Raw genomic sequence first — 25,358 nt, forward strand, 5'->3', positions numbered from 1 at the left:
TGGGCCAGCTGAACTCAGACATTTGAGACTAGATGCTGTGACGACATCTGTACTCTGTTAGATGCTCCAAAAGAATTCACTGGCTTTTTTTTCATGTGACTGCACTTGCAGATGGAAAAGTTTTCTGTGTTGCTTTGTTTGTAACTCCTGTGACAAATGTCAGAGTTGTACACCAGTGGCTTACGCATGACACTGTTACTGTCAGTGCACACAAAAAAAGAGAGCAATGTTGCACTCAGCACACCTAGGAGACTTGAACAAATTGTCTCATGAAGGTGATATGGAAATAGCTCAGCCTCGAAGAACTGAGTTCTTTCTGTCCTTATAGTCTGTCACCATCAAGACATTGTCTCACCTGTAGGGCGCTGGATCAGTTAATTTTCCATTGCTCTGTTAAGATACTGTGACCAAGGCAACTTATAAGGAAATTTTTATTGTCCTTTTTTGAAGTGTGTGTGTGTGTGTGTGTGTGCATGAGTGTGTGTGTGTGCATGAGTGTGTATACACACATATGAGTGCCTATGAAGGTGAGCAAATAGTTCAGGCATTCGTGGTAACCTTCCAGATTTTTTAATAATCTTATTGTTTACTACTAAACCCACAGTGTGCCTGTGCCTGGCCTGCAAGCTACTGAAGATTCTTCTCTCTCTCTCTCTCTCTCTCTCTCTCTCTCTCTCTCTCTCTCTCTCTCTGTAGGTACACCAGAGTTACACTTTGCTACCACACCTGCTTCTATATGTTCTGGATATTTGAACTTATATACTCGTATTTTTATATCAAGGGCTTTGTACACAAAGCCATCTCCATAGCCATGGCTTTTTTTTTCAATGCTTTTTCTTTTTTTTTAAAGATTTATTCATTTATTATATATAAGTACACTGTAGCTGTCTTCAGACACGCCAGAAGAGGGCATCAGATCCCATTACAGATGGTTGTGAGCCACCATGTGGTTGCTGGGATTTGAACTCAGGACCTCTGGAAGAGCAGTCAGTGCTCTTAACCGCTGAGCCATCTCTCCAGCCCCTCAATGCTTTTTCAAAATGGGTTTTCTCTGCATAGCTCTGGCTGTCCTGAAACTCACTCAGTGAACCAGATTGGCCTTGAATTCAGAGATCTGTGTGACTCTGCCTCTACAATGCTGGGATTAAAGGTATGTGCTACCACTGCACCAGCTAGCCCTGACTTTTTAAAAGTAGAAGCAAGTTTCTTGCTGCAAAGTAAAACATATTTTTAAGAAAACTGTATTTTGCCATTTACATCTTCACAGTGCCCTTCTGTATAGCTGTTGTTCCCACAGAGTAAAACATTGCCTGGTATTGTCTTTTAAGCCTCCAATTTTCTATTGTCTTTCCCACAAATCCTATTCAAAAAGAGCTGAGGATGGAATCAGTTGGTAGAACATTTGGCTACCACACAGGCAGCCCTGAGTGCTATTTCTTTCTAGGACCACACAAGACCCAGTGTGGTGAAATACGCCTGGAATCCCAGCACTTGAGGGGTGGAAGGAGAAGGATCAGAGGTTCGAGGTCATCCTCAATTACACATTAAGACTGAAGCCATTTTAGCTCCAAAAACAACAAAAAGAAAGGAGAAAGAGAGGTCTTCTTCGAACTCTTTCTCCATACCCACCCCCAAAGCACACACACACACACGAGAGAGAGAGACAGAGAGAGAGACAGAGAGACAGAGAGAGACACACACAGAAAGAGAGAGACAGAGAGACAGAGAGAGACACACACACACACACACACACACACACAGAGAGAGAGAGAGAGAGAGAGAGAGAGAGAGAGAGAGAGAGAGAGAGAGAGAGAATCCCATTCTTGAGAATGAACTCATATCCCTTGATGACCCTGCTACCCACTATGTCCAGGCTATCTGGAAAGAGGTTCTATGAAACAATAGTCACATATATCAGAAGCCAGCACTGTGTCTCTCTGTCACCTTCACATTGTGGGGGAGAGGGGGATAACCTATGATGACCCAAGTCATGCCAATAAGCCATATTGAGGAGCAGCAGAAAAGGCTCATTTTCAACTCAGTTTTCAGCATCACAGGGTCAAATCATGGAACATCCCTGCTGATAAAACTAACGACTCAAAGACAAGATGTGATTTCATTCCAATAAGAATTGATATTCTCTGCCTTGGAAACTCTTCAAAACTTCTTTATGTGCTTTCAACTTGAAACAGGGACTTCATTCAAAAATAAAAGTAGCTATAAAATTTGAGCTTGGCTTGCTTTTAATGACTTTGGGTTTTCTCAGCCAACAGCAGAAATATTGACTACAGTTGCTGCTCCAAGGGTGATAGCTAACTCCATGGATGCTCCCACACCTCACTTTTTTGATGGGCGTGGATAAATGATAGCTCTTTTCTTTTTATTTCCATTTTCTTTTATTGAGAATACATTCTTTTCTCATAGACTATAACCTAGCTATGTTTTTCTTCCCTGTGCTCCTCTCAGTTCCTCCCCACCCCCTTCCACTCTGGATCCACTTGCTTCTGTTTCTCATTACAAAAAAAAATAACAGGCTTTGAAGAGATAATGAGCAAATGTAACAAAATAAAATATAATAAGGTAGCTGGGTTCATGCCTTTAATCCCAGCACTCAGGAAGAAGAGGCAAGGGAATCTGTGTGAGTTCCAGGACAGACAGAGCTGTTACACAAAGAAACACTGTCTTAAATACTACCTACTACTACCAATAATAATAATAATAATAATAATAATAAATGTGAAGCAAAAACTACCATATCAAAGTTGCACATAACAACCCAACAGGAGGAGAAGAGTTCCAAGGCAGGCATAAGAGCCAAATACCTATTTGCTCTCACAGTCAGGAATTCCATAAAATACTGAGCTAATAACTATATGTGCAAAGGACATTTTGTAGACCTGTGCAGGCCCTCTGCTTGCCACTTCAGTCTCTGTGAGATTATAGACTCTTTGCTTAGTTGATTCGGGAGCCTGTTCTGCTGGTATCCTCCATGCCCTCTGGTTCTTACTATTTTTCTGTCTTCTATTTTTCTGTTTTCTATCTTCTGTATTCTTTGAGCTCTGAGAAAAAGGATTCGATGGAGCCTCTCTCTCTCCGCTCAATGTCTGTCTATGGTTCATTGTACCTGTTCTTATTCGCTGCTTGAGGAAACCTATTTTATGATGGCCAAGACACTAATCTATGTATATAGCAGAATATCATTATGTAAGCGAAGGGTCCGGGGGGTGTACCTGGAAGAGAATGGGGGACAAGGGACACGAAGAAGGATGCCAAGACAAGAGTCTGAACAAGGCGACAATTTTATTTTTTCCCAAGGCTGAATTTATACCATAACAGGGGTAACAGAGGGAGGGGGGAAGAAAGAAACATTTATGCAGGCCAAGGACACAATATTCGTGTGGTCAGGAAATAGGCTGTTGTTGACAGATGTCAGAAATGTCACAGGTTTGTCATATCTATTAGTCAGCAGGATGTTGGTTTTTCAGAAAGGTTACAGGTCATCACATTGGGTATCTTGACGTATCATATTATTATTCATTTTGACCCCCAGATTTGTATTAGTCTACTGTAGCTGGCTGGGGATTTTCCATGAACCCAGTCATACTTAATTCTAACCATAATAATAACATCAACAATGAAGGACTTCAAGGGCATCACTCCCAACATCATTAGAAGTCATTTGGTTTTCCTCTAGGTCTCTGGGCATTGTAGTCTCTGATTCTTGGACTCTCAAACAATGTCAGGCATAGTCAAATCAGACATTATTGACTGTTTCAAGTTCTGTGCAACCATTGCCCTAACTTACTTTGCAGGCAGCACAGATTGTAGGTCAAAGGTTTTGTGACTGGGTTGGTGTTCGTGTTTCTCTTTGGGGACCCTGCAAATTATCTTCCCACACCAAAGAAACTAGAATGTAAGGGTAAGGCTCCCACGTAGACACCTGCTCAACTTCTCCATGTTCAATGAGTTGTGTGGATATTGTCCCAGGCAACAAGGATCCACTTTACTTTTTCAGAGAGCAATCTTTTTTTTTTTTTTGAATGTCAATCATCTTTTATTTGCTTTCTGAGTACTAGGAAAATGAAAGTTACCAAGATGAATTCTCAATTTACAACTTCATGGCAGGGCAACTTATTATCAAATTCAAAAAAGAAGCAATGTCTTCAGGGGGTGCAGAACTTGAAACCAATCAGACATCAGCTCAAATCTATTATTTTAGCAGCTTTAGGGCATTAAACAAATTAGTCACCCCATTCTCCCTTTAGCCTACTTATCTATAACATAATTGTTTTTTTTTTTTTATTAACTTGAGTATTTCTTATATACATTTCGAGTGTTATTCCCTTTCCCGGTTTCCGGGCAAACATCCCCCTCCCCCCTCCCCTTCCTTATGGGTGTTCCCCTCCCAACCCTCCCACCATTGCCGCCCTCCCCCCATAGACTAGTTCACTGGGGGTTCAGTCTTAGCAGGACCCAGGGCTTCCCCTTCCACTGGTGCTCTTACTAGGATATTCATTGCTACCTATGGGGTCAGAGTCCAGGGTCAGTCCATGTATAGTCTTTAGGTAGTGGCTTAGTCCCTGGAAGCTCTGGTTGCTTGGCATTGTTGTACTTTTGGGGTCTCGAGCCCCTTCAAGCTCTTCCAGTTCTTTCTCTGATTCCTTCAATAGGGGACCTATTCTCAGTTCAGTGGTTTGCTGCTGGCATTCGCCTCTGTATTTGCTGTATTCTGGCTGTGTCTCTCAGGAGCGATCTACATCCGGCTCCTGTCGGTCTGCACTTCTTTGCTTCATCCATCTAGTCCAATTGGGTGGCTGTATATGTATGGGCCAAATGTGGGACAGGCTCTGAATGGGTGTTCCTTCAGTCTCTGTTTTAATCTTTGCCTCTCCCTTCCCTGCCAAGGGTATTCTTTTTCCTCATTTAAAGAAGGAGTGAAGCATTCACATTTTGATCATCCATCTTGAGTTTCGTTTGTTCTAGGGATCTAGGGTAATTCAAGCATTTGGGCTAATAGCCACTTATCAATGAGTGCATACCATGTATGTCTTTCTGTGATTTGGTTAGTTCACTCAGGATGATATTTTCCAGTTCCAACCATTTGCCTACGAATTTCATAAACTCGTTGTTTTTGATAGCTGAGTAGTATTCCATTGTGTAGATGTACCACATTTTCTGTATCCATTCCTCTGTTGAAGGGCATCTGGGTTCTTTCCATTTTCTGGCTATTATAAATAAGGCTGCGATGAACATAGTGGAGCACGTGTCTCTTTTATATGTTGAGGCATCTTTTGGGTATATGCCCAAGAGAGGTGTAGCTGGATCCTCAGGCAGTTCAATGTCCAATTTTCTGAGGAACCTCCAGACTGATTTCCAGAATGGTTTTACCAGTCTGCAATCCCACCAACAATGGAGGAGTGTTCCTCTTTCTCCACAACCTCGCCAGCATCTGCTGTCACCTGAGTTTTTGATCTTAGCCAATCGCACTGGTGTGAGGTGAAATCTCAGGGTTGTTTTGATTTGCATTTCCCTTATGACTAAAGATGTTGAACATTTCTTTAGGTGTTTCTCAGCCATTCGGCATTCCTCAGCTGTGAATTCTTTGTTTAGCTCTGAACCCCATTTTTTAATAGGGTTATTTGTTTCCCTGCGGTCTAACTTCTTGAGTTCTTTGTATATTTTGGATATAAGGCCTCTATCTGTTGTAGGGTTGGTAAAGATCTTTTCCCAATCTGTTGGTTGCCGTTTTGTCCTAACCACAGTGTCCTTTGCCTTACAGAAGCTTTGCAGTTTTATGAGATCCCATTTGTCAATTCTTGATCTTAGAGCATAAGCCATTGGTGTTTTGTTCAGGAAATTTTTTCCAGTGCCCATGTGTTCCAGATGCTTCCCTAGTTTTTCTTCTATTAGTTTGAGTGTGTCTGGTTTGATGTGGAGGTCCTTGATCCACTTCGACTTAAGCTTTGTACAGGGTGATAAGCATGGATCGATCTGCATTCTTCTACATGTTGCCCTCCAGTTGAACCAGCACCATTTGCTGAAAATGCTATCTTTTTTCCATTGGATGGTTTTGGCTCCTTTGTCAAAAATCAAGTGACCATAGGTGTGTGGGTTCATTTCTGGGTCTTCAATTCTATTCCATTGGTCTATCTGTCTGTCTCTGTACCAATACCATGCAGTTTTTATCACTATTGCTCTGTAATACTGCTTGAGTTCAGGGATAGTGATTCCCCCTGAAGTCCTTTTATTGTTGAGGATAGCTTTAGCTATCCTGGGTTTTTTGTTATTCCAGATGAATTTGCAAATTGTTCTGTCTAACTCTTTGAGGAATTGGATTGGTATTTTGATGGGGATTGCATTGAATCTGTAGATTGCTTTTGGTAAAATGGCCATTTTTACTATATTAATCCTGCCAATCCATGAGCATGGGAGATCTTTCCATCTTCTGAGGTCTTCTTCAATTTCTTTCTTCAGTGACTTGAAGTTCTTATTGTACAGATCTTTTACTTGCTTGGTTAAAGTCACACCGAGGTACTTTATATTATTTGGGTCTATTATGAAGGGTGTCGTTTCCCTAATTTCTTTCTCGGCTTGTTTCTCTTTTGTATAGAGGAAGGCAACTGATTTATTTGAGTTAATTTTATACCCAGCCACTTTGCTGAAGTTGTTTATCAGCTTTAGTAGTTCTCTGGTGGAACTTTTGGGATCACTTAAATATACTATCATATCATCTGCAAATAGTGATATTTTGACCTCTTCTTTTCCGATCTGTATCCCTTTGATCTCCTTTTGTTGTCTGATTGCTCTGGCTAGAACTTCAAGAACTATATTGAATAAGTAGGGAGAGAGTGGGCAGCCTTGTCTAGTCCCTGATTTTAGTGGGATTGCTTCAAGTTTCTCTCCATTTAGTTTAATGTTAGCAACTGGTTTGCTGTATATGGCTTTTACTATGTTTAGGTATGGGCCTTGAATTCCTATTCTTTCCAGGACTTTTATCATGAAGGGGTGTTGAATTTTGTCAAATGCTTTCTCAGCATCTAATGAAATGATCATGTGGTTCTGTTCTTTCAGTTTGTTTATATAATGGATCACGTTGATGGTTTTCCGTGTATTAAACCATCCCTGCATGCCTGGGATGAAGCCTACTTGATCATGGTGGATGATTGTTTTGATGTGCTCTTGAATTCGGTTTGCCAGAATTTTATTGAGTATTTTTGCGTCGATATTCATAAGGGAAATTGGTCTGAAGTTCTCTTTCTTTGTTGTGTCTTTGTGTGGTTTAGGTATAAGAGTAATTGTAGATTCGTAGAAGGAATTCGGTAGGGCTCCATCTGTTTCAATTTTGTGGAATAGTTTGGATAATATTGGTATGAGGTCTTCTATGAAGGTTTGATAGAATTCTGCACTAAACCCATCTGGACCTGGGCTCTTTTTGGTTGGGAGACCTTTAATGACTGCTTCTATTTCCTTAGGAGTTATGGGGTTGTTTAACTGGTTTATCTGTTCCTGATTTAACTTTGATACCTGGTATCTGTCTAGGAAATAGTCCATTTCCTGAAGATTTTCAAATTTTGTTGAATATAGGTTTTTATAGTAAGATCTGATGATTTTTTGAATTTCCTCTGAATCTGTAGTTATGTCTCCCTTTTCATTTCTGATTTTGTTAATTCGGACGCACTCTCTGTGTCCTCTCGTTAGTCTGGCTAAGGGTTTATCTATCTTGTTGATTTTCTCAAAGAACCAACTTTTGGTCCTGTTGATTCTTTCTATGGTCCTTTTTGTTTCTACTTGGTTGATTTCAGCTCTGAGTTTGATTATTTCCTGCCTTCTACTCCTCCTGGGTGTATTTGCTTCTTTTTGTTCTAGAGCTTTTAGGTGTGCTGTCAAGCTGCTGACATATGCTCTTTCCTGTTTCTTTCTGCAGGCACTCAGCGCTATGAGTTTTCCTCTTAGCACAGCTTTCATTGTGTCCCATAAGTTTGAGTATGTTGTATCTTCATTTTCATTAAATTCTAAGAAGTTTTTAATTTCTTTCTTTATTTCTTCCTTGACCAGGTTATCATTGAGTAGAGCATTGTTCAATTTCCACGTATATGTGGGCATTCTTCCCTTATTGTTATTGAAGACCAGTTTTAGGCCGTGGTGGTCCGATAGCACGCATGGGATTATTTCTATCTTTCTGTACCTGTTGAGGCCCGTTTTTTGACCAATTATATGGTCAATTTTGGAGAAAGTACCATGAGGAGCTGAGAAGAAGGTATATCCTTTTGCTTTAGGATAGAATGTTCTATAAATATCCGTTAAGTCCATTTGGCTCATGACTTCTCTTAGTCTGTCTACATCACTGTTTAATTTCTGTTTCCATGATCTGTCCATTGATGAGAGTGGGGTGTTGAAATCTCCCACTATTATTGTGTGAGGTGCAATGTGTGTTTTGAGCTTTAGTAAGGTTTCTTTTACATAAGTAGGTGCCCTTGTATTTGGGGCATAGATATTTAGGATTGAGAGTTCATCTTGGTTGATTTTTCCTTTGATGAATATGAAGTGTCCTTCCTTATCTTTTTTGATGACTTTTAGTTGGAAATTGATTTTATTTGATATTAGAATGGCTACTCCAGCTTGCTTCTTCTGACCATTTGCTTGGAAAGTTGTTTTCCAGCCTTTCACTCTGAGGTAGTGTCTGTCTTTGTCTCTGAGGTGTGTTTCCTGTAGGCAGCAGAATGCAGGGTCCTCGTTGCGTATCCAGTTTGTTAATCTATGTCTTTTTATTGGGGAGTTGAGGCCATTGATATTGAGAGATATTAAGGAATAGTGATTATTGTTTCCCTTTATATTCATATTTGGATGTGAGGTTATGTTTGTGTGCTTTCATTCTCTTTGTTTTGTTGCCAAGACGATTAGTTTCTTGCTTCTTCTAGGGTATAGCTTGCCTCCTTATGTTGGGCTTTACCATTTATTATCCTTTGTAGTGCTGGATTTGTAGAAAGATATTGTGTAAATTTGGTTTTGTCATGGAATATCTTGGTTTCTCCATCAATGTTAATTGAGAGTTTTGCTGGATACAGTAACCTGGGCTGGCATTTGTGTTCTCTTAGGGTCTGTATGACATCAGTCCAGGATCTTCTGGCCTTCATAGTTTCTGGCGAGAAGTCTGGTGTGATTCTGATAGGTCTCCCTTTATATGTTACTTGACCTTTTTCCCTTACTGCTTTTAATATTCTTTCTTTATTTTGTGCGTTTGGTGTTTTGACAATTATGTGACGGGAGGTGTTTCTTTTCTGGTCCAATCTATTTGGAGTTCTGTAGGCTTCTTGTATGCCTATGGGTATCTCTTTTTTTAGGTTAGGGAAGTTTTCTTCTATGATTTTGTTGAAGATATTTACTGGTCCTTTGAGCTGGGAGTCTTCACTCTCTTCTATACCTATTATCCTTAGGTTTGATCTTCTCATTGAGTCCTGGATTTCCTGTATGTTTTGGACCAGTAGCTTTTTCCGCTTTACATTATCTTTGACAGTTGAGTCAATGATTTCTATGGAATCTTCCGCTCCTGAGATTCTCTCTTCCATCTCTTGTATTCTGTTGGTGAAGCTTGTATCTACAAGTCCTTGTCTCTTCTTTTGGTTTTCTATATCCAGGGTTGTTTCCATGTGTTCTTTCTTGATTGCTTCTATTTCCATTTTTAATTCCTTCATCTGTTTGATTGTGTTTTCCTGGAATTCTTTCAGGGATTTTTGCCATTCCTCTCTGTAGGCCTCTACTTGTTTATTAATGATTTCCTGTGTTTCCCTAAGTGTGTTCATGTCTTTCTTGAAGTCCTCCAGCATCATGATCAAATATGATTTTGAAACTAGATCTTGCTTTTCTGGTGTGTTTGGATATTCCATGTTTGTTTTGGCGGGAGAATTGGGCTCCGATGATGGCATGCAGTCTTGGTTTCTGTTGCTTGGGTTCCTGCGCTTGCCTCTCGCCATCAGATTATCTCTAGTGTTACTTTGTTCTGCTATTTCTGACAGTGGCTAGACTGACCTATAAGCCTGTGTGTCAGGAGTGCTGTAGACCTGTTTTCCTCTCTTTCAGTCAGTTATGGGGACAGTGTGTTCTGCTTTCCGGCGTGTAGTTTTTCCTCTCTACAGGTCTTCAGCTGTTCTTGTGGGCCTGTGTCTTGAGTTCACCAGGCAGCTTTCTTGCAGCAGAAAATTTGGTCTTACCTGTGGTCCCGAGGCTCAGGTTCGCTCGTGGGGTGCTGCCCAGGGGCTCTCTGCAGCGGCAGCAACCAGGAAGACCTGTGCCGCCCCTTCCGGGAGCTTCAGTGCACCAGGGTTCCAGATGGTCTTTGGCTTTTTCCTCTGGCGTCCGAGATGTGTGTGCAGGGAGCAGTCTCTTCTGGTTTCCCAGGCTTGTCTGCCTCTCTGAAGGTTTAGCTCTCCCTCCCACGGGATTTGGGTGCAGAGAACTGTTTATCTGGTCTGTTTCTTTCAGGTTCCGGTGGTGTCTCAGGCGCAGAAGTCCTGCCGCTCCTGGGCCCTCCCCCACGGGAGCCCAGAAGCCTTATACAGTTTCCTCTTGGGCCAGGGATGTGGGCAGGGGTGAGCAGTGTTGGTGGTCTCTTCCGCTCTGCAGCCTCAGGAGTGCCCACCTGACCAGGCGGTTGGGTCTCTCTCTCACCGGGTCTGGGAGCAGAGAGCTGCTGCGGGCCGGGATCCGCGGGTGTGGGACTTCCGGTAAACACAGACCGTGCCTCCTAGAGAAATTCTGCTTCCGTGTCCCAAGCTCACCAGGCAGCTTTCTTGCAGCAGAAAGTTTGGTCTTACCTGTGGTCCCGAGGCTCAGGTTCGCTCGTGGGGTGCTGCCCAGGGGCTCAGAGAGCAATCTTTTATCTTAGCATCAGCCTGGGTTGTTTGGGGATTTCCATGGAAACCCTTTGGCTAACAACTTGATTGAATGCAATCTAGTCTTGCAGCTGAAATTCTTGATTGGTTAAAAGAGATGGCCAGTGGAGACTCCATATTCCCCATTACTAGAAGTCCTTATTAGAATCACCTTCATAGATTCTAAGAAGTTCCTACTACTCTAGATTTCTACACCACCCTCAAGATATAACCCCAATTCTAGGTGATTCACCCCTTACTTTCTCTCTCCAATCCACTTTCTCCCACCTGACCCCTTCTACTTCTATCCCCACCAGCCCCAGTCCATCCATAAAATCATTTCTATCTCCCCTTCCTGAGGAGATTGAGAACACCCCCTAAGACTCCTCATTACCTAACTTCTCTAGTCTATGAATTGCAGCTTGGTTATCATTTACTTAACAGCTAATATCCATTTATAAGTGAATATATACCATATCAGTCTTTCTGGTTCTAGGTTCCCTCACTCAGGATCAAGCAGGCTTCATCCCCAACATGCAAGGATGGTTCAGTATATGAAAAATCAATATATATATATATATATATATATATATATATATATATATTCTATCATATAAGCTGACTGAAAGGAAAAAAGCATATGATTGTCTCATTGTATATAGAAAAGACCTTTGACAAAATCCTGCATCTCTTTATGATAAAAAGTTCTGGAGAAATTAGGGATAGAGAAACATACCTAAACATAATAAAGGCAATTTACAGCAAGCCTATAACAAAAATCAAATTGAATTGGAACTCAAAGAAATTCCACTAAAATCAAGGAAAGGCAAGGTTGTCCACCCTTTCCATATTTATTCAGTAGAGCATGTGAAATTTTAGCTAGAGCAATAAGACAACTGAAAGAGATCAGGGAGCTGCAAATTGGATAGAAAGAAGCTGAAGTATCATTATTTGCAGATGATACGTTATTATATATAAGTGGCTCTAAAAATTCTACCAGAGAACTCCTACAGCTAATAAATACTGCAGCAAAGTGACTACATACAAGAATAATTCAAAAACATTAGTAGTTCTCCTTTATACAAGTGACAAATGGACCAAGAAAGAAATAGGGAAACACTCTTTACATTAGCCTTAAATAATATAAAATATCTCAGGGCAACTCTAACCAATCAGGTGAAAGAATTACAAGATAAAAACTTCAAGTCTTTGAAGAAAGAAATTGAAGAAGACTCACAGGATGAAAGGATCTCCCATGCTCATAGATTGGTAGGATTTACATAGTAAAAATGGTGGCCCTACCAAAAGCAATCTACAGATTAAAGGTAATCCCTATCAAAATTCTAACAAAATTATTTTTCTTTCAATTTTATTATTGTTTTATTAATTATTAATTATTTACTTTACATCCTGCTCACCCCCTTTCCGGGTAGCCCCTCCCACAACCCGACCCCTTATCCTATCTCCTTCTCCACTGGGCACATGGAGGATCACAACTCATACCTTGTATCCCTCCCACCCAAGTACATCAACTCTCTGTGAGACTAGGTGCATCCTCTCACACTGAGTCCCGGCAAGGCACCCAGCTAGAAGAACATATCCCACAATGAGGCAACAGCTTTTGGGATAGCCCCTATTCCAGTTGTTCAGGAACCACAAGAAGACCAAGCTGCACATCTGCTACATATGTGCAGGGAGGTCTAGGTCCAGCCCATGTATGTTCTTTGGTTATTGGTTCAATCTCTGAGAACCTCGAGGGTCCAGGTTAATTGATTCTGTGGTCTTCCTGTGGAGTTCCTATCCCTTAGGGGCTGCAATCCTTCCTCCTATTCTTCTATAAGAGATCCCAAGCTCCATCTACTGTTTGGCTGTGGGCATCTGCATCTGTCTGAGTCAGCTTCTAGGAGGAGCCTCTCAGAGGACAGCCATGCTCGACCCCTGACTGTATGCATAAACAGAATATCATTAATTGTGTCAGGGATTGGTACTTGTCCATGCAATGGATCTCAAGTTGTGCTGGTTTTCGGTTGGCCATTCCCTCAGTCTCTGCTCCAGCTCCAATCCCTGCATTTCTTCTAGACAGGTTGTTTTAGGTCAAAAGTTTTGTTGGTGAGTTGGTGTCCATATCGCCCTAGCAGGGTCGCTGGCTGGCCACAGAAGGCAGCCTCCCCAGGTTCCATATCCTCAATGCTGTGAGTCACAGCTAAGGATACCTTCATTGATTCTTGGGTTCCTCTCCTATCCTAGGTCTCTGTCTCCTCCTGGAGATGCCTCCTATCCTGCTGTCAGTTCCATTCATTCTTATGGCCATCCAGTCATCCCCCCTGCCTCTCCCTATACCTGACCCTGAACCCCTGCTCACTCTCCTCCTAATCCCCCCTCCCACCCAGTTCTTTCCATCCATCTGCCTTCCATGACTATTTCATTCCCCCTTCCAAGTGAAACTATCGTCCTGGCTTGTGACTTTCTTGGAGGCCAGCCTTCTTGGGTCTGTGGAGTGAAGCATGGGCTTCTGTATTTTATGTATAATATCCACTTATAAGTGAGTACATACCATGCATGTCCTTTGGGGACTGAATTACCTCACTCAGGATGATATTCTCAAGATTCATTCATTTGCTTGCAAAATTCATGACTTTATTTTTAATAGCTGAAGAGTACTCCATTGTGTGGATGAACCACATTTTCTTTATCCATTCTTACGTTGAGGGACATCTAGTTTGTTTCCAGCTTCCGGCTACTACAAATAAAGCTCCTGTGAACATAGTCGAGCAAGTGTCTTTGTGGGATGTTGGAGCATCTTTTGGGTATATGCCCAGGAGTGGTATAACTGGGTCTTGGGGTACAGCTATTCCCAGTTTTCTGAGAAACTACCAAGTTGATTTCCAGAGTGATTGAACAGGTTTGCACTCCCAACAGCAATGAAGATGCGTTCCCCTTGGTCCACATCCTCAACAGTATGTGCTGTCACTTGAGTTTTTGATCTTTGCCATTCTGACCCGTGGCTAGATGGAATCTCAGAGTTGTTTTGACTTACATTTCCCTGACGACTAAGGACTTTGAACATTTCAAGTGCTTCCTGGACATCCAGGATTCCTCTCCAACACAACTCTTTACCGAATTTGAAGGGACAGTTGTCGATTTTTCAATTTCAGACGGAGAAAACAAAAACCCAGGATAGCTTAAACAATCCTGAACAATAAAAGAATTTCAGGAAGTGTTACTATCCCTCACTTCAAGCTGTACAACCAAGCTATAGAAATGAAGAATGCCTGGCATTGGCATAAAAACAGACACATTGATCAATGGACTCAAATTGAAGACCCAAGCATACGGACACCTGGTTTCTTATAAGAAAACCAGAAATACACACTGGAAAAGGAAAGCATCTTTAACAAACAATGCTGGTCAAACTGGATGGCTGCATGTAGAAGAATAAAAATAGAACCATATTTATTACCCTGCACAAAACTCAACTCCAGGTAGATCAAAGACCTCAACATAAAACCAGACTCACTGAATCTAGGGAATAGTCTTGAACTTATAGACACAGGACATGCATTGCTAAACAGAACACCAACAGGTCAGGCACTAAGATCAACAATAATAAATGGGGCCTTATGACATTGAAAATATTCTATAAGGCAAAGAACACCATCAATAGGACAAAATGGAAGCTTACAGAATGGGAAAAGATTTTCACCAACTCTACATCTAATAGAGGGATAATATACAAAATATATGAAGAAATTAAAAAACTTGATACCAGACCCCCCCAATTTTAAAGTGGGGTACATATCTAAATTGAGAATTCTCAATAGAGGAATCTCAAATGGATAAGAACCTCTCCAAGAAATTTTCAACATCCTTACCCATCAGGGAAATGCAAAACTACTTTACCATTCTAGCTTACTTGTCAGAATGGCTAAGATCAATATCACAAGTGACAGTTCATGCTGGTGATGATGTGGAGCAAGGGGAACACTCTTCCACTGCCAATGGCAAGTGCAAACTTGTATAGCCACTATGAAAATCAATATTCAGAAAGTTGGGAATTGATCTTCCTCAAGACCCAACTACATCACACTTGGGCATATCCATCGTACCACAAGAATACTTGCCCAATCACATTTGCTATGACTTTCTTCATTAATAGCCAGAACTGGAAACAACCTTCAACAGAACACAGGATAGAGAAAATGTGGTATATTTTCACAGTGGAGTGTTACTCAGCTATTTAAAAAACAAATGTCATCATGAAATTTGCAGGCAAACAGATGGAACTTGGCGACGTTCTTTTCAAAAGCCACGCAGAACCCTAACTTCCCTTGTGCCCTGGTCCTGCTTGTATTCGGTCTACCTGTCTAAGTCACTTGATACCCCTGAAAGTTCCTGTCATTCCTGCCTTTCTGTGGCATCTCAGGCAGACCAAATGTGCAATGATTGGCCACGTTCCGTGTGTGTGACTGCCCTGCTTCACTTAATCCCACAGTGCACTGGGTTCTTCCTCAGTTCCCTGGATCGTAAGTGTCTCCATCCCAAAAGAGCAGATTTACCAGCCAACATTTCCCAGCCTTTATCAATATTAAAAGTGAAATGTTTTCCTACTTTTAGAATCGCATGCCTTGCTGACTAGAGTTCATCAATAAATTACGACTTTGCTCATAGATTGGTCCTTAACTTGATGCTTGTTTACTTAATCCTCTCAGTATGGGTTCTGAGCACATCAAAGAGTGGTGAAATTCTGCGTGGATTATCGCTATCATGTTTTGGGGAGAAAACCAGAAAAATGAGCACAAAATCAGCCTGTAAAGTGATTAGGTGTATATATATATATATATATATATATATATATATATATATATATACATACATACATATATATATGACATATATATTTGACACATATATATTTGACACATATATATTTGACATATATATATTTGACATATATATATTTGACATATATATATATTCAAATGTTATTCCTTTTCCCGGTTTCCCCTCTGGAAACCCCCTGTTCATCCTCCGTCCCCCCGACCATTGTAATGTTTTTGTACATATAATTATATTTTGTTCTAATTCATCCTCCATACTCACTGCTCTCCAATATCTCCCTCTTACTGGTCACTCTCTCCATTCTGCTTTCGTGGCTCATATACTCTATAACCCTCTCGCTCCATTACTCGCTCCTTACTTAAGATCTCTTCCTCCCCTTTTCATGGACCCTTCCTGCTTTCAACACACACACACACAAACACACACACACACACACACACACACACAAATCAAAGCCAGGTTCTAGATGAGAAAAAGTACTCACTATTTCTCTAAGTCTGGTTAAACAACTCAATGATTGCCAATTCCGTCTATTTTCCTGAGAAGCCGTAATTCCACACTTCATTATGACTGAAGAAAATCTATTCTGTGTTTGCCCCGTTTTCGTTATCCATTCACTCTCTGATGCTTTTCGCAGTCTGGGAATACTGTAGCAATAAGCTTGGCTGTGCGTGTATCTCTGTGATATGCTGACTTAGAATCCTTCGGCCTGAGACTGCTAGGTAAGATAGAATAGACACTGCCTGTTGTCGCCCAGTAAAGGAGAGGACTCAGAATAAGGTTGGGGGTGGGGACAGTTCCAAGAGAGGGCGAATGCCCAAATTCATAAAGATGGTGGCCGAACAGCTTAAAGGTATAGGGAAAGGATCAAATAATAGACAGAAAGGAAGTGCGGCTAAACACAGCAGCAGCCAACATGCCCGGTGGGGAGAGGGTTCAGAGAATTCTTCCAGAAAACGTAAGACAGGGCATCCCAGTGGGGAAAGCCTGGCCATCCTCGGGACAAGCACACAGCCCAAAAGAGCCTCAAAAAACAGTTGCAATTTTAGGGAGAGCGGTTCCTCCAAAGGATAGGTGAGAAATTTAAAGGAATCCCACCCATTGGCTGGGCTCCCTCTTGAGAAGAAATCTATTGTTTAAAACTGAGTTACCATAGGGGCTTCACAACAGGAAACGGTGAGAAGTCGGGGGCACTGGATTTAATGTCACCATCCCTGGGTGAGAGAAAACCCCAGCAGCAGTTGTGCAGCTTGGGAGTGGCAGGTGCTGACAAGCCTTAGGACAGGCTGCAGGAGGCAGTGAGTAACAAGGAAAGAGCAATACCTCCCTGGATAGCCAGGGGCAGATCTCATCCGCTGAGGCTGAGGCTGAAGGCTAGATCTATCCCCGGAGCCACCTACGTTCATTGCTGTAGAGTCTAAAAGGCTGACTCCCCATGGGTCTACTTGACACCCCATAACTATATCGCTCCAACTGCATTATTGATACTTAGAGGTCTTGAAAATACAAAGGCGGGGTCTCCAACTGTACAGATCTTAGCGCTGTGATTGCTTCCCACGCTCCTAACACAATTGAGACATCTCTCTCTTCCCCTGCTAGAAGAGCCACCCGGGAAGTAGAAACTGAGAAGCTGGAAGAGTGGGAGACCCTTCCTAGCCCATAGACTGCAAATCTAAATGTGGCCAGCAGAGGCCTCTAGCATGCAAAGAGAGGACAGTGCTAAATGAAGACCCCAGTGGTGGACCTCAGACATTGTCTAATACAAACACCAGCATGAGCCCTAGAGAGGGCAAGTTCGCGCAGGTGCTACCGGTCCTCCCTCCTCCCACACATGGAGCAGGCAGTCTCCAGTCATGAAGAACCCAGGAAGAGGCCACTCCAACAGGACGGATTCCCCACCATGTACCTCTCTTTCCCTGCAGATGCCACTTTCTCCAGTAGTTTTATTCTTCTATTTTAAAGCTATATTTTATTCCCCTTCATACATCCAATTAATTTTAAGCATTTTTCGTTGTTATGCATCCTTTTCTTCTAATTTTTTTTATTGACCTCTGTCCTTGATTTTTTGTTCATTTGTTCGTTTGTTTTGTTTCATTTTGGTTTTGTTTTTCTCCACTAGTAGAATTCAGACTTAATCTGATCGTGGTTTTTTGTTTTTTTTTTCGGTTGTGTCTGTTTTTGGTTTTGTTTTCTTTTGTTTGTAATTACATTTTTAACTATCTTTTTTAACATTTAATTTTGTTTTAATTATCTTTTTGACTTTTAATTTTGTTTTCAGTCTTTCTTATTATTAGGGGTTTTTAACTTTTTTTTTAAATCCTTTCTTCCCTCTTAGCTCGGTCTATTTTTTCCTTTTCCTACATAATATTCTTCTTCACACCTTCTTCTTCTGCCTTTTCTTTCTCTTTTGTCTTTCTCCTTTCTTCCATTCCCTTCTTTATAACATTTATATTTCAATACTTTCCTAATTTTTTTAAGATTTATTTTTATTTATGTGTATGTGGGAGTGTATGCAGCTACCTGCAGAAGCCAGAGGGAGAATCTAATCTACAAGAACCAAAGTTAAAAATGTGTGGGTGCTAGGAACTGAACTTAGGACCCCAGAAGAGAAGTAAGTCCTCTTAAATGCTGAGCAATCTCTTAAGCACCCCCCAAATACTTTCTAATTATATAGCACATTTTACTTTAGACTCATCTTCAAACTCGTGGTTACTGGTGATTGGATGTTAATAAAATATAGGTATGTTTCTATATCTTACCTGGTTTGTTGGTGTTGATATTCTAACAGTTGCTTTCTCATCATTGAATGGTGCTAAGAATTGAGCCCTCAAGAGCAGGCTCCTCAATAAAAAAAGTTCCTAGGATAAAACTAGGAAAGATAGGCACCTTAGTGGATGTGTAAATCTTAACACATAAACACATGGAACATGAAAACTTAAGGCAATATCACTTCTCCGAAAGACCATAATTCCTCAACTGCTGGATTTAAATATACCAAAATCAGTGGAAACGATGGGTGAAGAGTTTAAGTTTTCAAATGATAAAGATCAATTCTCCTAAAGAAGATAAGAACAAGCAGAGGAATGTAATCTAAGGCCTGGAGAAGAAAGCCATCAATACCAAAGAAAAAGTGTAGAAAAGGGGGGAAAAACAGTATAAAATAAAAAAAAATGTGAAATATGGGTAGAAAAGTGAACAACATGGAAAAAATGCTTATCAAGAAAGCTGGGCTAAAAAATAGACATTATGGAAGTAAAAATTCAATAAATCTGTGGGGGGAAAACACAACAAAAACTTGACTAACCTGAAGAAATAATAAGGGACCAAGGGAAGGGTACAGAAAATAAAATATTACAATAGGTAAAACATAAAATTAAGTAAACATGAATTTGATGTCTCATAATTCTGGATACAATTAAAGTGAGCAGGGATGAGTGAAATGGCCCTTGTCACCACTGACTCTTAGTAAAGGCAACCATAGATCAAGAAGATACAATTACAAACATATGGAAACTAAATGCTTTAAGTTCCCGGTGGCATAAATAATTAATGTGCATGAAAAGTAAGATAGATCCTGATAGAATCATAGTAGGTGACTTCAATACCCCACTTTCATCTTTTCACGGGTCTTGCTAATTAAAAATAAACAGAAATAAACTTCAGAGTTTAGGTACATCAGAGACTTAACAGATATCTACAGAATACTCCATCCACTAGATACAGAATACACATTCTTTTCAGCAACACATAAAGCCTTCTCTGAAGCAGCATACTAGACCATAAAGAAGATGTTAACAAATATAAAAGAATGGAAGTCATTTATGGTATCATGTATCAGATGACAGAGGCATGACCCTAGAAGAAAAAAGTAGCAAAAAATACCCCCCCCCCACACACACACAAAAAGCTATAAAAAGACCTGGAAACCAAACAATACACATTTGAGTGAATCGGGTCATTGGTGAAATCAGAAAAGAAATTAAAGGTTCTTAGAATGTAATGTAAATGAAGGCACTTTTTTTTAGTCTTTTATTCGTTAAAATTTTTTTCCTCCATCTTTATAAAATTGGGTATTTCTTATTTACATTTCAATTGTTATTCCCTTTCCTGGTTTCCAGGCCAACAGCACCCTAACCCTCCTCCCTCCCCTTCTCTATGGGTGTTCCCCTCCCCACCCTCCCCCCATTACTGACCTCACCCCAACAATCACGTTCACTGGGGGTTCAGTCTTGGCTGGACCAAGGGCTTCCCCTTCCACTGGTGTTTGACTAGGCTATTCATTGCTACCTATGAGATTGGAGCCCGGGGTCAGTCCACGTATAGTCTTTGAGTAGTGGCTTAGTCCCTGGAAACTCTGGTTGGTTGGCATTTTTGTTCATATGGGATCTCAAGCACATGAAGGCACATTTTTACCAGCACCTTTAGGATCTAGGTAGGAAAGCTCTTAGGTATGGTTTATAGCTATGAGTATACACAATTGGCTGAAGGGCATAGAGACATCAATCTCAAACGGACTCAAAACTTCCTGCTGGCTAACTTTCATAGAATCCTAAAGGGCTGTGGAGACTGCCGTGGGTTGAGGGCGACATCGATAGTCTTACCCAGTGCTGGACACTGGACAGCTAAAATAACAACATGCTGTCAAGATGTGTCCACTGACATAGGTGTGGAATGACTCTTCTAGAGTGAATAACCGTTTTCTAATTAGTTTGAGATCTACTCTATGGGAGAATTTCCTGCCTGGGAATGTAATTCTGCTCTAAAGCCCATGGTGATGGAAACCACAGGTCCTAAACTAGAACCTGTATTGTTACATTGCTAAATAGTTTTGCCCAAATTATCTTCTTAATATGTATGTTTATACCAACATACCCAACCTCGGTCAGGAACTCTTTCTGCAGGAGACAGTAGTCAATGGTAGTACACATCTAGTCAAAATGCTAAGAATAGAAGACCAAGTGATTAACCCTAAATGGGACATTTATACCAACCCTGACACAAGTCCCAGGGAGCATGAAGGAAGATGAGGCTGAACGAATATAGCAGTCGTATGATGGAAGAGTGCTGTAAAGTGCTACATTACAGATATGACATCGCTATTATGCTATTCTCAATAGCTAGGATTAACTGCACAAGATCTATTCAAGGTCAAGCCCACCCAAACTCTGATTGATGGGATATATGATCTTCAGGTTCTGACTATTGTTGAGGAGCTATAGACAGTGAAGTTATTAGGGAAGGTAGAATTTTTGAAGACTTGGTGACTAGTAGGATTCCCATGCAACTGTGCACCGGCTCCAAACCCATGAACAGATAGGCATCACTAACTGGACTTAGGTGAGTTACAAACAGAAAAGATATGAACTGGGGCGGGGGGATAGTTTGAGGAAGATAAGAGAAAAATTTGAGGTGAAAAAATGTGAGGGGAAAGATGCTTCATTGCACACATATGTGAAATTCTCAAAATAAAGAAAACTAAAACAGAATAACTTTTCATCTGAAAAAAAATATAATTAACTTATGATGATCCAACTCCAGGTCTTATAAAAACAAGAACGACTTAGACACAAAGCAGGGTATAGTAAGAAATAATAAATATGGGGGCAAAAAAATAATAAAACAGAGAGTAAAAAGACAATATACAGACTCAACCAAACCCAGAGTTCTTTGGGAAAAAAATCAAGATTGACCCACCTGTAGTGGCTTGAATAGGAATGGCTTCCATAGACTCGAGTGTGTGAATGGCCCATAGGGAATGGCTCTGTTGGAGGAAGTGCATCACCATGGAGGCTTTGAGGTCTCATATTTTCACGTTCTCCTTCTGCCACCTCCCCAGCACCATGTCTGTCTGCATGCCACCATGCTTCCTGCCATGAGGACAATGGACTAAACTTCTGAACTGTATGCCAGCCCCAGTTAAACATTTTTCTTTGTAAGAGTTGCTGTAGCCATGGCATCTCTTCCCAGCAATAAAACCCTAAGACCTTTATCCAAGCTAACAGATAAAGGGAAACAAATTGATAAAACTAGAGGCTGTACCGGATTCCAGTGAAATCCAGAGGCTCATTATTAGCAAATACTTGGAAAAAATAACCCCTAAAACTGGAGAATCTAGAATGAATGGATAAATTACTTGACACATATGACCTACCAAATGTAAATCAAAACTGTGCAAAGAACTGAAACAATTCCATAACAGGCAATGAGACTGAAGCAGTAATAAAATTTCTGTGTTCCAAATGTATAGAACATTCATGAAGCTGTATAGACTTTGAATCTAATAAATTTTACTTCTTTGCACAATGTTTATGACAATTAATAAATGAAGAGCATCTTCCAACAATGAAGAACTCATGTAAGCTCATGTATAGAATTTATTGCTGAATTCTGCTGCACCTTTGAAGAATACCTCACACCAATGTTCCTCAAGCAGCTCCATCAGACGGAAAGAAATGAACACCGTCAAACTCGTTCTACGAAGCCAGGGTTAACGTGATATCAAAATTGTCACTGGACACAATAAAACAGAACACCGTAGACCAATTTCTCTGTTGAAATAAACGAAAATTTCCTAGTCAAAGTTGTCACAAATAGAATTCTCAAAACGCCTTAAGAAGAGAATCCCAATCACGACAGATCAGGAAAGAATGAAATCGAGGAGCTTTTCATGCCAGAGGGGCAAGGATAAATGGATCAACATATGGCGATCCATAAAGAAAACACAGCACATACATTATGTAATTATCTCAATAGATGTTATGTTAGTTGTTTTTCTCATTCTTATTCCAAAATCTTACCCCACAGAACATTGATGCCTGAGACTAAAGTGTGTCTAATCACCCAAATTAGCCTAGTCAGTAGAATCTCTCACAGGCAGTCCTCAAAGCCTAGCTCCTAGGTGGCTCTAGAGCCTGTCAAACTGACAATATTAATCATAGAATAATATTGATGTATAGAAAGGGCATTTATGCAAGTAAACTAGAAATGGGAGAAAACTCAACGTCATGAAAACTACGCACAACAAAACTGCAGCCAGCTAATGCTATACTGAATGAGGAAGGCTATGAAAAAATTTCTTCTAATATCAGGAGCAAGACAAGGGTGCCTGCTCTCTCCACTCTTGTTCAGTAACATGTTTAGCACATTAGCTAGAGCAGTGAACAGACAGGAAGGAGATACACATGGGGAAGATGGAGGAGTCAAATCATCCCTATTTAGAGGCAGAAGATGTCTGAAGGGAGCTCCAGGTGAGGATGGGGCAGGAGTGGGGGTGGAATTTTCATTTATATTTCAGTCACAAATGGTTACTTAAAATGTTTCCAAATATATGCGATAATGACATAATATTATACACTAGAGAGAAAGCTCAGAGCGGAAGGAATACAGGTGGTGCTTGTCACAACCCACTATTTTCTTATAAACTAATAATCTTTCAACTACATGTTTTAAATCATCTATATAAAGAGGGATTGAGCAACGTTTAGCATCGAAACACACAAAGATATGAAGATACTAGAAAATCTTGTTCATCACAACATAAGGTAATGTAATCAGATGAAGCAACCTTTTCCAAGTAATCATAAAACCCTCCGGGAAGAGCTGTCACTATGAATATTTCCTAATTAAGAACACAGTTTTTCAGTCCCCAGCTCCGGAAAGAAAAAAAAAGAAGAAAGAAAGAAAAAACAAACAAACACAGTTTTGACCCCTTTTCATGTAAATCAAATATTATATAAAAGTAACATAGTCCATGGCCCTTACCCATTCAAACACCGTTGTCTGTAACTTCCAAATCCACTGTCTTAGAACTCCATACTTGTCTGTTACTAATAAAGCTATCGTGCTTTGTAAGCGAAAGATAGAAAAACATGAGTCCCGCAATCTTTTGTGTAATCCAAACACGACCAGCATAAATCTCCACTTGACCATCACAAAGCTAAGAAGTTGACCTGTCCTCATGATACCCAAGCCAGGGTCAGACTGAGAAACCCTCTCTGGTGGCTGCATGCATGTGTACACACATGCACACACACACACACAAACGCAAAAGACAGAAAGAGACTTGTTCAGCCATCCACCACACTCCCTGAGAAGAAACACTGACAAATCCTACTTGCAGTCAAACATTTATTTTGCTATAATAAAGGGCTAGTGAGTTCACAGCCAAACTGCTGGAAAAGATCAGGGATGAGGATGTCCAACAACGGAGTAGCAACTGCCTCACTCTGAAACACCTCTTCCCCCTCTAGAGCTCGGTTGTATGGCTTTTAAAAAAAAAAAAAAAAAAAAAAAAAAAAACAACTACTTATTTCAGGTAGGAGCAAAGACTTGCCAGTCCATTGACTAATAAAGATAAGTGCTTAAGTGGCCTAATTGTGTCTGAAGTGGAGAACCATCCTTACCAGAAAGCTAATGCTTTATGTCAACACAGAAGGATCCAACTGTTCGTTCCTGTGATAATGATTTGGTTAACAAGGCAGGAAACACCTTCACAATCAAGTGCGCTCTTGATTCATAGCTGCTGTTGAAAGTGAAATCTGTTTCCCCAGCCAGCAGGGGGAAAGCCTTAGCAACTTGGGACAGCTGGCGAAATAAAACATACGCTCCAGATACATGATAAAAAAAAATGATTTCTAAAGATGGTAGCCCTGCAAAATAAACCTGTGAACAAGTTTCCAAGCTGCAAATTACACTGGGAAGATGAGTAAACGAGGTTCTGGGAAAGGGTAGCATGGCCCCCTACTGATGGGAAACTCCCCCTTGCCCAGCGGGGAGCCTTGGGAAGGGCCAGAGGCAGAGAGCCAGAGGGTTTCTAGCAAGGCTAAAAGTAGAAATGCTGGGTCAACCCACCGGTTTCAGTGCTGTGAGGCAAGGAAATCGGGTCTTCACTTTTAATGGTTTTAAAGAAAATGGTTAAGTCGGTTAAAGTTACAAAAGTTAACCAAGTGCTGTACAGTTCAGAAGAAAGAAAATCATCGTGAAACCAACCAACTTCTGTTTTTAAAAGAAAGTCTTCTAAAAATTATTCTATAGAGAATCCACCTCCGCAACATGAATGGCTCACACCTTCTGCTTGAAATTTCAAGTATGGACTGCCTTCATACGACTGGACCTCCCAAGATAAAGAAAACATCATTATGAGGATGCGAGATTTGTTCAACTATTTGGAAGTACCCACTTTGAGGAGTTCCTTTACACTTGGCCATGATCGGTGAGCTCTCCACTGAGTGGCGTCTGAAAGTTCCCATTAGAAGACAGCGAGGTGTACAGAGAGGTCATCCCAGGATCATGGATCGTGGATTGTGGATAGTGGATTGTGGCTGTTAGCATTCTGTCTAAGCTCTACCCCCACAGTTACCTGGCAACAGTCAGGTATTCTCCGCCCCACAGTTACCTGGCAACAGCCAGCTCTGCCTGACACTATAAAAGGGGCTGCTTGCCCCCTCCTCACCCTTCTTGCTTTCTTGCTCTTGCCTCTTTCCCTTTGTCCCTTCTCTCCCCATTCCCTTCTCCCTTTCTTTCCACGTGCTCACGGCCACCCTTTACTCCTCTCCTCTTCTACTCTTCTTCTCTCATTAAACCCCTGCATGTGGAACCATGTTGGCCTGGTGTGTTTTGTTGGGACGAAAGCCCAATAGTTGCTCTTCATTG

The 25,358-nt window shown here is 40.9% G+C and overlaps 1 long non-coding RNA gene across 1 annotated transcript; it reads right to left on the bottom strand.

Moving 5' to 3' along the window:
- Positions 1–22,058: 22,058 nt before the first annotated feature.
- Positions 22,059–25,020, bottom strand: LOC134483048 (uncharacterized). The gene is made up of 2 exons (XR_010059880.1): positions 24,886–25,020; positions 22,059–22,255 (listed from the first exon to the last, which is right to left on the bottom strand). It is a non-coding gene; the product is annotated as an uncharacterized LOC134483048 (long non-coding RNA).
- Positions 25,021–25,358: the final 338 nt, after the last annotated feature.

Source organism: Rattus norvegicus, chromosome 18 (genome assembly GCF_036323735.1).
Source record: "Rattus norvegicus strain BN/NHsdMcwi chromosome 18, GRCr8, whole genome shotgun sequence".
Classification (NCBI taxonomy): Eukaryota; Metazoa; Chordata; class Mammalia; order Rodentia; family Muridae; genus Rattus; species Rattus norvegicus.